A 12,280-nucleotide genomic window follows, 5' to 3' on the forward strand; every position below is an offset into this window, starting at 1 on the left:
GAGGTGGACCCAAACGCAGTTACACAGGAGGCAAGATAGGGGGAACAAAAGGCGAGCTTTTATTAAACAAAAGCTGAATGCAAAAAAAAAAACCCAAAACAGACAAAATGGGATTCCAAACAGGAATCATGTCAGACGCAGACAAAACAATGGTTTTCATAATGACATTTACTGTATACATCTATATCTATACTCGTTTCTATATATAAACATCAATGAACTGAGTAAGAGTTTTTATTGTTTAATAGAAAATGTTAGTCATAGTTAACACAAACACACACAAAATATGTTTTCATGTAACAGTTGGCTGCTAAAAAAAAAATGTTAAAGTCTCGCCAAAATGCAACCTAGGCTTTTTTTGTGAACGTACATGAGTCAAACCTTTGTGTAAAAGCATAATTACAATGAAAAAGGCACTTTTAAGATTTACCATATTTTTGTTTTCGGGTCAAACTCATTGAAGTTGACCTTGAAGTTGAAAAAGGAGCCTCATATAAGAGACAATACTAAAAACAGTACACCTTAACTCTCCTCCAGGTTATGTCAATCGATACTTCTCAGCTGCCAAGGCAGTGGCTAGCAGAAAAAGCTATTGCTAATGTAAGTTGTTAAAAAACTTTACTTTTAGCAAACTCTGTGTACACAAACAATGTTTTCAATGCTCGAGTTCATGTATAGAGTCCCTGGTGATACTACGAGCAAAGTTTCATGTTGTGTCAAGCCTTCTAAGTCTTTTTAAAGTAGAGATTCTAATGCTATCGCTTAAGTGCCCCAAGTACTCCCATTGAAAATGAGTTTCACCTGAAAACAAAAATATGGTAAATCTCAAAAGTGCCTCTTTTGTCGTAATTATGCTTTTACACAAAGGTTTGACTCATGTACATTCACAAAAAAAGCCTTTTTTTTCATTTTCATAGGATCAGTCCCAACCATACCAGACCCAGCAACTGCACCTGAGCCACAGTTAAGTGTCGCCTTGATTTAATAGTATTTACAGTTGCCTATGAGTATGCTGAAGTCAGCTGGAAATGGGCTAACTAGTGAGCGCCGCTTCGGTCCACTATACAATGGCATTTGAAGCAAGTTTAATGTTAATATTACAAGGGATTTTGGTTGTCACAGTAAAAAGTCTTGAAACATGTGCAGACTGGAGACACAGACAATGCAAACAGTGTCCAAGAGTTTGGAGACTGTGTTGGAGACAAACACAGCTTTCGATAGCTGTTAGCAATTAGCTCCATGGTAGAAACTGTAACAACAGAACAAACTGGAAATTGATGAAAAACAGTATAATACCTTTAAATTACATTGCTCTTTGGGGAACAGCCTCCATTGGGCAAACCAAATCAACCCAGGTTCCTGTGTTTTCCTCTGATTGGTGAAGGGAAGTGAGAAGGGGAGTTAGATGACAACTGTGATATAATTTATATATGCCCAAACCTTCTCTCCTTGGATATCTATTGCAGTCTTTAGCACTGAATAACCATCAATCTTGAGACACAGTAATGCATTCAGATATATGCCTCATTGTTAAAGGCTGCTTGTCTGTGTCACTCTTCACAAGGACATGTGTAGCCACTCTTTCTTTTAGCACTCCATATTCAGGCTTTTTGTTGACAAATCCTGGAGGTTAGGAGACTAACACCATGAACTCCAGCAGGGTAAAGCTAACTAACTAACATTTCTGTGGAACAGACTTCATGATTTCATGACTGATCATGAAGTAAGATACAACTGCAAAATAATAATTTTTAAAACTATGTGTACAGTCAATCAGTCAATCAATCAATCAATCAATCAATCAATCAATCTTTATTTGTATGGCGCTTTTCTGATATAAAAGTAGCTCAAAGTGCCTTACAGACATTAAAACAATAGGAGAAAAAGAGAAACAGCAAATAAAATCAAGAGAAGAAAATTAAAAGAACCCAACCCCCCCACCCCCACAGACATGCATAGAGACATACACAAAAACATACACACTCATACTCACACCCACACATACACTAGCTGTCACTACAGAGACATGGCTGGGCAGCGAGACCTGAGACGTGAAGTAAGCTATATTTCGGGGGCCAACCACACTGAGAGAGATCACAGTCCAAGGCCACAGGGAGCACCAACACAGAGACCATCCCAACCTGGGCAGACAGGAGGCCCCACACCAAGGTGCAGAGCTCTCTAGCCACCCGGGCCGAAACTGTCCATGGGACAGCACCCCTGGCAGCCAGACCAGAGACAACTCCCAGTCTGGCAGGCCCCTATGAGGAAACACTGGAGATTAAAAACTGACAGACTAAAGACAGTAAAATAAAGCAAAAAGCATAGAGGGTAAAACATGAAGGACTAAAACATAAAAGCATAGAGGCTAAAAACACAAGAGACTAAAACACAAAAGCACAGAGGGTAAAAACATGAATGACTAAAACATGCTCTGATTAGTAGGGCATAAAAGGAATTAAGAAGAATTTAAAAGATTAATTAAAAGCCTGGTTTAAAAGGTGGGTCTTGAGCCTCTTTTTAAAAACCTCAACAGTCTCCACGACCCTGAGGCTTTCTGGCAGGCTGTTCCACAGTCGGGGCCCATAATAACTGAAAGCCGCCTCCCCGTGATTTTTTGAACTAATCTGTGGTGGTTAAAAGTCCAGTGCTGGACGACCTCAGGGTCCACTGGGGCTGATCACAGGGAGCCAATGCAGTGACTTCGAAAATTGACTCTTGGGGAACCCCACACTTTATTTTGTGGGTTTCATACTTACAAAGAAGTGTAAGAGCAATACCAGAGAGGCCAACCAGGTTCTTCAGTCTATTTAATAAAATGTGATGGTCTGCTGTATCAAAGGCAGCGGTCAGATCCAGTAGTACCAAGACTGTGAGTTTATAGTTATCTAAGTTGCACCAGATTAAAATCTTTAAAAGGGCTGTCTCTGTACTGTGGTTCATCCTAAAACCAGACTGATACTTCTCTAAAATGTTGTTTGCAATTAAAAAATCATTTACTTGATTAAAAACAAGTTTTAGCTTTCAAAGGAATTAACATAATTCTGGATGGTTATGAATGGTTTCACTGTATATCTGTTCATAAATCATTTTTTTCTTTACTGTCTCCAAAATCACAAGTGAGGGGAACATGTTATTCATCATAACAGTCCCACCTATGATATTAAATGCTAAGTGCACTGTGTTCATCAGCAACTCACCAAGTTCGACAAGTGGCATGCAGTGGGATTACTCTGTGAAAACTGCTCCCTGCTGTTGCCTAAAGTGAAAAATCACTGAAAGATCCTAAATCTGTCCATGTAGCTGAGAAGAATTTTAGAGGGAGATGATAATTCTCCATTGATCCATCACTATGAGAGACAACATTCAGTTCACATATACTGTAGTTATTAGATCCATTGTTTGTATCAAGAGGTAATTAGCTCCACTGGGGGGCAGTATAACCATTAAGTGCAGCTCACTTTGTTGTAGCAATCTTTGGCTGAGGTGACTACCTGCCATTGGCAATTTAGCCCAGTTAGCCAGGATCTAAGTGGTTCTATTGGTTGACTGGACTTAGATAACGGGAGAGTCAACACGGGCAATGGGTTACTGCTATACCGGGCCCAGTGAGCACAGCTGAACACCTGACTGGGACTGATCACAGTCTCTGAGGCCTTCAGAGGCCAAGTTGAAGAATGGGATACAGTATGGAGGTGTTTTACAGCCACTCTGACAGGACAATAACGCCGGGACGAGAGGACATGGCAGACAGGGACAGGAAAGACATGAAGTGGCAGAGAGAGAGTCAGACAACAGTAGCAGGTCCAAATGGCATGTAGAGCTGGAATATCACATCTTACTCTGTGAACTGAGGATTTATTTGGACCAAACTAGGTGCTTGTGGAAAGACAAACCAAGACTCTTCCGGTTACTTTGATTCAGTTTCTGTCCAGTTTGAATGAAGTGAGTTTTAAGATGAGTTAATGAGGCGATTAAGCTCGTCCTAGTTCAGTAAGAGAGAGAATGTTGAAGTTTGTTAAGTAAAATAAATGTAAAAATATTTCCTTTTTTGACATTTTGTAGGTTTATTTTGTTAACTTCCTAGACTGAGTAGTGAACTTGCTGCTGTATATATCTCCCACATATATCCTACATTTTTCCAAACACCCCTGAAGTTCAGTGCAGTGGAGCTTTCTGCTGCAGTCTGAAATAAAAGGATCAGTCAGTGACGCAGTGACATAGTGACACAGCCGTGTATGTGGAGCTGACAGAAGCACTTCTGTATGACGGTGACATCACAAACCAATCCTTGGGCTGATGCCTACAATGTCTCTGCTGCAGGGGAATACCAACAGTTGACTCACGTTACTTGATGGAAAGATGGCAGAGGGTGAGGAGGACGGCGATGAACTGATTCCAAGACAAAAAAACAAAATTAAATAAACAAATACAGTAACTTTACATATAAGATGTGAGAGGTGGGGAAATGAGGGAATGGAGAAACATTTGAAAAGTTTACTTTACTCTGAATTATTAGTTTTGTGATTTTTAACCAGCAGAAGGTACAACAAAAACGTACTTTCTACAAAACCAAAGTATGGTGGTTGTCGTGTCTGTAGAGTCTTGTCTTTTGTTATGTTCTGATTTTGGATTTATGTCTTTGTATCATGTCTTGTTGTGTCTTGTTTTGATATTCCATGACCCTCTGTGTCCTTTAAGTTTCTCCTATGTTCTCCCCTCTGGCTCCCTCTGTCTGTAGTCTTGTTCCCTCCCGGTTTTCTCCCCTGTGCTCCTCCCCCTCGTTACCACACCTGGCCTTCTCCCTCCTCTCTCTCTTCACCTGTTCCTCGTTGGTTCATCAGTGTCTGTGTATTTAGTCTGTGATTTGAACTTTGCTTTTGAGTTGTACTTTGCCCTTTTTCTTTTGCACTTTGTTTAGCTGTTTCCTGGTCTTTGGAGATTGATGCTTCTTGGTTTTTTGTACTCCTTGGGTCCGTTTCACAAAGCAGGTTTAGTGAAAACTCTGAGTTTTCCATTTCACCAAGGGAGGTAACTCAAACCAGAGAAAGAGGGGTACCTCTAGCCTGTTTCACAGAGAGAGATTACTTAAGCTCTCGGTCAGTTACCATGGTAACATACTCTATGAACCTAACCTAGTCGGGACCAGGTTTTTCTCAACAAACCTCGAGTTTCTCTCTGTCTCCGCCCTCTTTCAGCCACACACAGTATTTGATTTCCTCATTCATTCAGTCAGCAGGCGAGTTTTGGCGTAGTATAGTTCTGCCGTCTGTTTTTTGAGAAAATCATTGCAAAAATCAGTCAGTAGGCCTACATTAGAAGTTATATTAGGTGGCGACTATTTTCACTACCATGGCATGTCCTTTTGATAATGATCCCATGGATGAAGGTGCAGCATTACTGCACAGAGATTTAAATATTCATTGGAAGATGATTATCAGACCACATTTCACCTACCTCTAACTTGCGCTCCAGTATTTCAATTTCTAGGTCTGCCCTCCTAATCTGGCGGTCCAAGTACAGTGACGAAATCCTGGATGTCCTCCTGCAAGGAGGGCCACCAGAAACGTTGGAGAAGGGCATGCCGTGTCCGTTGAACACCAGGGTGGCAGAAGAGCTTGGAGGAATGGGCCCACAGAAGTACATCTGCCCTCAAGGCTGGAGGGACGAAAAGGCAGTTAGATGAGCAGGAGCTGGGACCCGGCTGTCCTTCTGTGGCTGCTCTCACCCTCTCCTCTATGTCCCAGGTCAATGTGGCAATAAGGCAAGACGTAGGATGGACTCAGGTTTCTCATCAGAATCCTCTGTCCTCTGGAGCTGGCGGGAAAGGGCATCGGACTTAACATTGCGGGACCCTGGACGGTAAGAGAGGGTGAAGTTGAAACGGGCAAAAAACGGGGACTTTGGCTGGGTCCATCTGGATGTTGCCTTTTGCCACAGTGTACCCCAAGAAAGACACTGAAGAGACATGGAACTCACATTTCTCTGCTTTTACATACAGGGAATTCTCCAGGAGGCGCTGAAGGACGGACTGGACATGATGGATGTGTTGCTCCTTGGACCAGGAGAAGATGAGGATGTCATCGAGATAAACAAAGACATATCGATTGAGCATGTCTCTGAGCACATCATTTATCATTGCCTGGAAGACGGCAAGGGCATTGGTCAGGCCGAACGGCATTACGAGTTACTCGTAGTGTCTAGTTGGAGTGTTGAATGCCGTCTTCCACTCCTCTCCTTCTCTGATGCGGGCGAGGTGGTAGGCATTACGCGGGTCAAGTTTGGAGAAAATGGTTGCCCCCTGGAGCAGTTCGAAGGCAGTGGGTAACGGTTCTTTATGGTGATATCATTCAGTCCTCTGTAGTCAATGCAAGGTCTTAAAGTCTTGTCCTTCTTCTCGACGAAGAAAAAACATGCTCCAGCAGGTGATGAAGAAGGACGAATGATGCCCACGGCCAGGGAGTCATTGATGTAAGTCTCCATGTATTTTCTCATGGGCTCAGAGAGAGAGTACAGGCACCCCTTGGGATGTGAGGTACCAGGCAGGAGATCTATGGCACAGTTGTAGGGGCGGTGTGGAGGCATAGACGTGGCTCTGGCTTTACTGAAGACCTGGCAGAAATCGTGGTACTCAGGTGGCACCCCAGAGGGGTCAGGTGAAGAGCTGGAGCTGGAACTGGAGGAGTGAAGTGGAGCTGAGGCATGCTGCAGGCACCTTTGATGACAGAAGGAGCTCCACTCCAGAGTGGCCGCAGTGGCCCAGTCGATGTGAGGGTTGTGAAGATGGAGCCATGGATACCCCAGGATGAGAGGCAGACAGGAAGAGTTAAGGAAAGTAGCAGGTGAACCGGAGAGGTCTGATGCGTGACAGTGCCCAAGATGTGTCCATCTAAGGCTCTAGCAGGAACCGGATGAGGCAAAAGAACCCGCTTGAGCCCCAGCTGAAGGACCACCTCCTCATTAATGATACAAGCATCAGCCCCAGAGTCAATGAAGATAGCCAAGGTGTGAGGGCCATCTGGAAGGAGAAGACGGCCATGAAACAGAGGTCTCTGGCTTTGGGGAGGTAACAGGGCAGTTGAGCTCACCAGGGTCTCCCCAACTACTGGCGAGCTCCGGCTTTTGCTGGACAGTTGGAGATGTAGTGTCCCGCTGCCCCACAATAGAGGCAGAGATTAGACTTGCGGAGGCGCTCCCTTTCTTCCAGGGAGAGGGAGGTGCGACCCAACTGCATGGGTTCAGGATCCTCAACCTGCTGATGCAGTGAGGTGGAGTTGGCTGCCGCAGCACCCCCACAGGAGCGAGGTGGAAAAGAGCATTGGACCCCCCCTTGATGCTTCTCTCGTCGACGAGTCTGGATACGTAGGTCAATGCGGATGGCCAAATCAATCACCCCGTCCAAGGTGATAGGGGTGTCATGTGAGACCAGTTCATCTTTGATATAGCCGTGGAGGAAGGCATCACAGAGGGCTGAACTGTTCCAACTGCTTTGGCTGGCTCTGGTGCGGAAATCAATAGAATAATCTGCAACTGTTCGCTCACCCTGCTTCAGTCCTATCAGTCCTCTTGTTGACTTGGATCCACAATTCTCGAACCCAAAGACTTTGCGTAGCTCAGCAGCAAACAGGTCAAAGGAAGCACAGGCTGGAGACCGTCTCCCCCACTCAGCTGTTCCCCACATTCGAGCTCTGCCTGTCAGGTGGTTGATGACAAATGCTACCTTTGTCGGTTCCGTGGCAAAGGTGCGGGGCTGCAGGGCGAACAGAAGAGAGCAGTTGGTGAGGAAGGGGCCACAAGTCTCTCGATCACCGTCGTAACGCTCCAGGGTTCCCAACCGGGGCTCAGGAGCTTCTCTGGGCGGTGAAGAGGCTGCTACATGTGCAGGAGCAGAAGCCGAGGCTCCAGAAGAGGGGACAGACACAGCAGATGGTGAGAGCTGGGAGAAGCGGGCTGCTAGCTGTTGCATCTGTCCGGCTAACGCCACTAGTGCTCATCCATGAGTCTCAGCAGCTTGTCTGGCTTCAGCAGCAGACGCAGACATCATGACCTCATGCTGCTGCAGGACACCCTCAGTCGTCTCAAGGCGACTAAGTGGCGTGGGATTGTGTGCTGGGTTCATAGCTGGCCAGATTTTACTGTAACGGGTATGGAGTGAACCCAGTTGCAGCACAGATGAACCAGGTATTCGTTTTAGATTTAGAGTTTTTATTCAGCAGGTCATCATCAGGTGAAAGGAGGAACAGGCCAAGAGACAACCAGCCACAGGCAGACAAGGAACAGAAAACAGGCAGGCAAACTCATGGTCAGGGACAGAAGGCTGGTGAATTTACCGGGGCAGAGACGAGAGGCCAGTCGGGTCAATACCAGGTAAGCAATCCGGGAAAAAGTGCTGGAGAGTCAGCCATGAGGGAGAAGACAATTTGGCAAAGAGTGAGTGGAGTGGAGTGAGGCTGCATGCTCTTCGGCCAGAGGCCCGGACGAGTCCCATGCCAAGTTCAGTACCTGCTCCTCAGTCAGAGGCCCGGCCAAGGTCGTTTGCTGCCAGCAACCGTTCATCGGCTCCTAGGCCACCAGCTCCCGGCGATCCTCTGTCGGTGGTCCGGCCAAGACCCTGGAGGGTTTCCCAGCTAGTGGTCCAGCCTCCAGTGGGTCCCAGCCCTTGCCTTCGCTGCTGGTCTCCAGTGGGTCCCAGCCCACGCCGCCTCCGCCGGCCTCCAGTGGGTTCCAGCCCACGCCACCTCTGCTGGCCTCCAGTGGGTTCCAGCCCACGCCCCCTCTGCCAGCCTCCAGAGCGCCTTCATCTTCATATTTGTTGCCGGCCTCCAGAGTGCCTTCATCTTCGTTGCTGGCCTCTAGAGCGCCTTTGCCCTTGCCATCGGCCTCCCGAGTGCCTCAACCTTGGCCTCCCTCCTCCCAGCTTCGTTTGGACTTTGGTCCCCCTCCCAAACCCCTCCACCCCCATCATCGTTTGGACTCTGGCCCTCCTCCTGACCCCCTCCACCCTCCGGGCTTCATTCCTTTAAGTTTCTCCTATGTTCTCCCCTCTGGCTCCCTCTGTCTGTAGTCTTGTTCCCTCCCGGTTTTCTCCTCTATGCTCTTCTCCCTCGTTACCACACCTGGCCTCCTCCCTCCTCTCTCTCCTCACCTGTTCCTTGTTGGTTCATCAGTGTCTGTGTATTTAGTCTGTGTGTTCCCTTCACTCCTTGTCCGGTCATTGTATTCTGTTTGTCTCTGCCAGCGTCTGTTCATGCCTCTGTCCACGTCTGCTTATGTTCATGTTCCTGCCTGTTTCTGCCTGTCTCCAGTCTCCCCATGGTATGTGTTTTTCGACCTTGAGTTTTGCTTTTTGCATTGATTTTGATTTGTACTTTGCCTTTTTTTGGTTGTATTTTGTCTTGCCCTTTTTTGTTGCTACTTTGTCTAGCTGTTTTGCGTTGCTACTTTGCCTTTTGTCCATTTTTGTCTTTTTGTCCCTGGCTCTCTTGGTTTTTTTTTGTATTTAGCTTTTGTTAAATAAAGCTCGCCTTTTGTTCCCCTTATCCTTGCAAATACTAAAAACTGCCAGTTATATACTTTATTAATCCAAAAGGGAAATTAAAAAATTACAGCCACTTGACATAAAGCAAATGAGGTAGGTAACAGAAACAAATACAGTTAAAGGCTGAATTATATACAATACCTAAATAGACAAATGTAAAATAAAAATAATAAAGCTGAAACTAGAATACAGACTAGAGAGCCTTAATGAAAACTATAACTGTAATATACTATTTGTTTAATTATGTTAAAGGGATATTCCAGTGTAAGTTTAATTCCCTGGCTGCCCCTCTGCTGCTCCTCTGAGCAACCACTTCTAGAAACATGTGGGCAAACCGTGGCATGTGAGATTACAGAACTGTGTGTCTGACCACCTGATCGGCAACATCAGCGCCCCCCAGGGAACTGTGCTGTCTCCCTTCCTCTTCACCACCTACACTGCAGACTTTCATTACCACACTGAGGCATGTCATCTGCAGAAATTCTCTGATGACACGGCCATTGTTTGGCGGAGCGTGGGAGCGTGAGTACAGGGACCTAGTCGGCAATTTCATGAAGTGGTGTGGGGAGAACCACCTGCAGCTGAACATGGCGAAAACAAAAGAGATGGTGGTGGAGTTCAGGAAGAACAAGCCCCTGCCCATTCCAGTCTGCATTGGTGGGACAGACATCGACATGGTGGACACATACAAATACCTGGGTGTGGTGCTGGACAATAAACTGGAGTGGACTACAAAAACAGAGGCAGTCTACAAAAAGGGCCTGAGCCAGCTTTACTTCCTGAGGAGGCTCAGGTCCTCAATGTCTGCAACCAGATGCTCCAGGTGTTCTATTGTTGGGAGCACCATCTTCTTCACAGTGGTGTCCTGGGATGCAGGCATCAAAGTGAAGGACGCAAACAGACTAAATAAACTCATTAAAAAAGGCAGAGTCTGTTGTTCACTCTAAGCTCACCCGGGAGGAGGTGACGGAGGACAGGATGCTGCCAAAACTGCTGGAGATCATGGACAATGTCTCTCACCCCCTTCACGAAACTCTGGACAAGCTTAAGAGCAGCTTCAGCAACAGACTCATTCAACCATGCTGCCTTAAAAGAATGGCACAAGAAACATTCCTCCCTGGTGCCATTAGACCATATAACGCTTCACAGCAACACCCACACAAAAACACACACTTAAAACTGCACCTTATTTCTCTTTATCTTGCACCTTAAAATGCACAAGTTCCATTTTGCTCAGTATTTAATCTTCTATCTGTCTATCTGTCTATCTATCTATCTGTCTGTCTGTCTGTCTGTCTGTCTGTCTGTCTGTCTGTCTGTCTAAGTTAGCATGCTAACTTCAGTAGACATGTCTGACACACTGTACTGCACTTAGCCGTCAACACTGTTGTTTCTTCACATTCTGTTCATAATGGAAGTTTATTTTTATGTTTTAAACTAAATTCTTGTAGCATCTTACATATTGGCCCTTTAAACTGATTTGGGTGACACCAGAGACATGATAGAGAGGAGACAACCGACTTGAGGCATTTTGAATAGAAAAGTCTGTAATGCCAGAGATGGTGATTGTATGACAAGTATTCCACCCCCTACCCCCAGAGGCCATTTACATGCTTCATCACAAGCAAACCAGGAAAGACATTCTAATAAACATGTCAGAAGAGTCGTCCAAGAAGATTCAGAAACGTTCGTCCAAAGTGGTCCGATGGAATGAGCAGATGGCGTCACATCGCAGCACTCTGAATAGAGCTGTAAGAGGAGTTGGAGTTGTGAAACTGTGCACATGCACACTAGAAGTTTAAACTGTGGGGAAGAAAGCATTTAAACCTAACTTTTTTAGCTGTTTTTAACAGATTTTACAGGTGACTCTATACATGCAGATTTTACCTTCTGAAGAACATTGAAAAGCAAAGTTAAATTCCTTTAACCTTGTTGGGTTATTTGTGTTATGTTGGGTCCCACATAAAACAATCTACAAATTGTAACATTCCCCCCATTCAAGTAGACAGGGGCCTGGTCTTGTTTGTCTGAAAAAACTGCCCAGGGTGTTGTCAAGAAGGCTGATAAGTGGCAAGATTTGCCTTGAGGACTTAAAGTGACACTTAGGATAGGGAGCCAGAGGTAAAATTTTAACAATAGTTAACGAGCTCTGTTCACTTCATATTCATGTTTTGGATGTAAGACCTGCAGGCAAAAGATAACAGCCACAACAAACAAAACAAATGTATTTCAAAATTCTAGGTCATTATAAACAAACTAATCAGAACACTCTCTGTTTTGGTCATGTAGTCTGTGACCCAGTGTCTTCACATTAGTGGTAAATCACAATCCCATGTTCTCACTAACAGATTGACTTTTTCTAAGCCAGGGAATCTTAACATACAGGCTAGATAATTTGCATAATTGAAATGTAGTGCACCAGTATAATTGGGGTCATTTTACCTTATGGCGTCCTTTCTTAATGTGACCTCTTGATGTGACCTTGTGATGACCTCTTTGTAACATTTGCACATGCTTAACTGTAAAGGCATATCATAACATACAGTTGTATGGGAAGCACATCTGGCAGAGCTTTTTCTAACCACTGCTGATGGTTAACTGTACTTGCTACTAGGGAGGGGGCTGATTAGGCTTGGACTTAATTCCACCAGGCATGCCAGCATGAACCAGGCAGTCCCAAAAATCACAGTCCCATTTATATACACCAAAGAAAGAGTCTTATTTACAGCAAATGACTGCTGG

The sequence above is a fragment of the Acanthopagrus latus genome, chromosome 1 (assembly GCF_904848185.1).
Source record: "Acanthopagrus latus isolate v.2019 chromosome 1, fAcaLat1.1, whole genome shotgun sequence".
NCBI lineage: Eukaryota > Metazoa > Chordata > Actinopteri > Spariformes > Sparidae > Acanthopagrus > Acanthopagrus latus.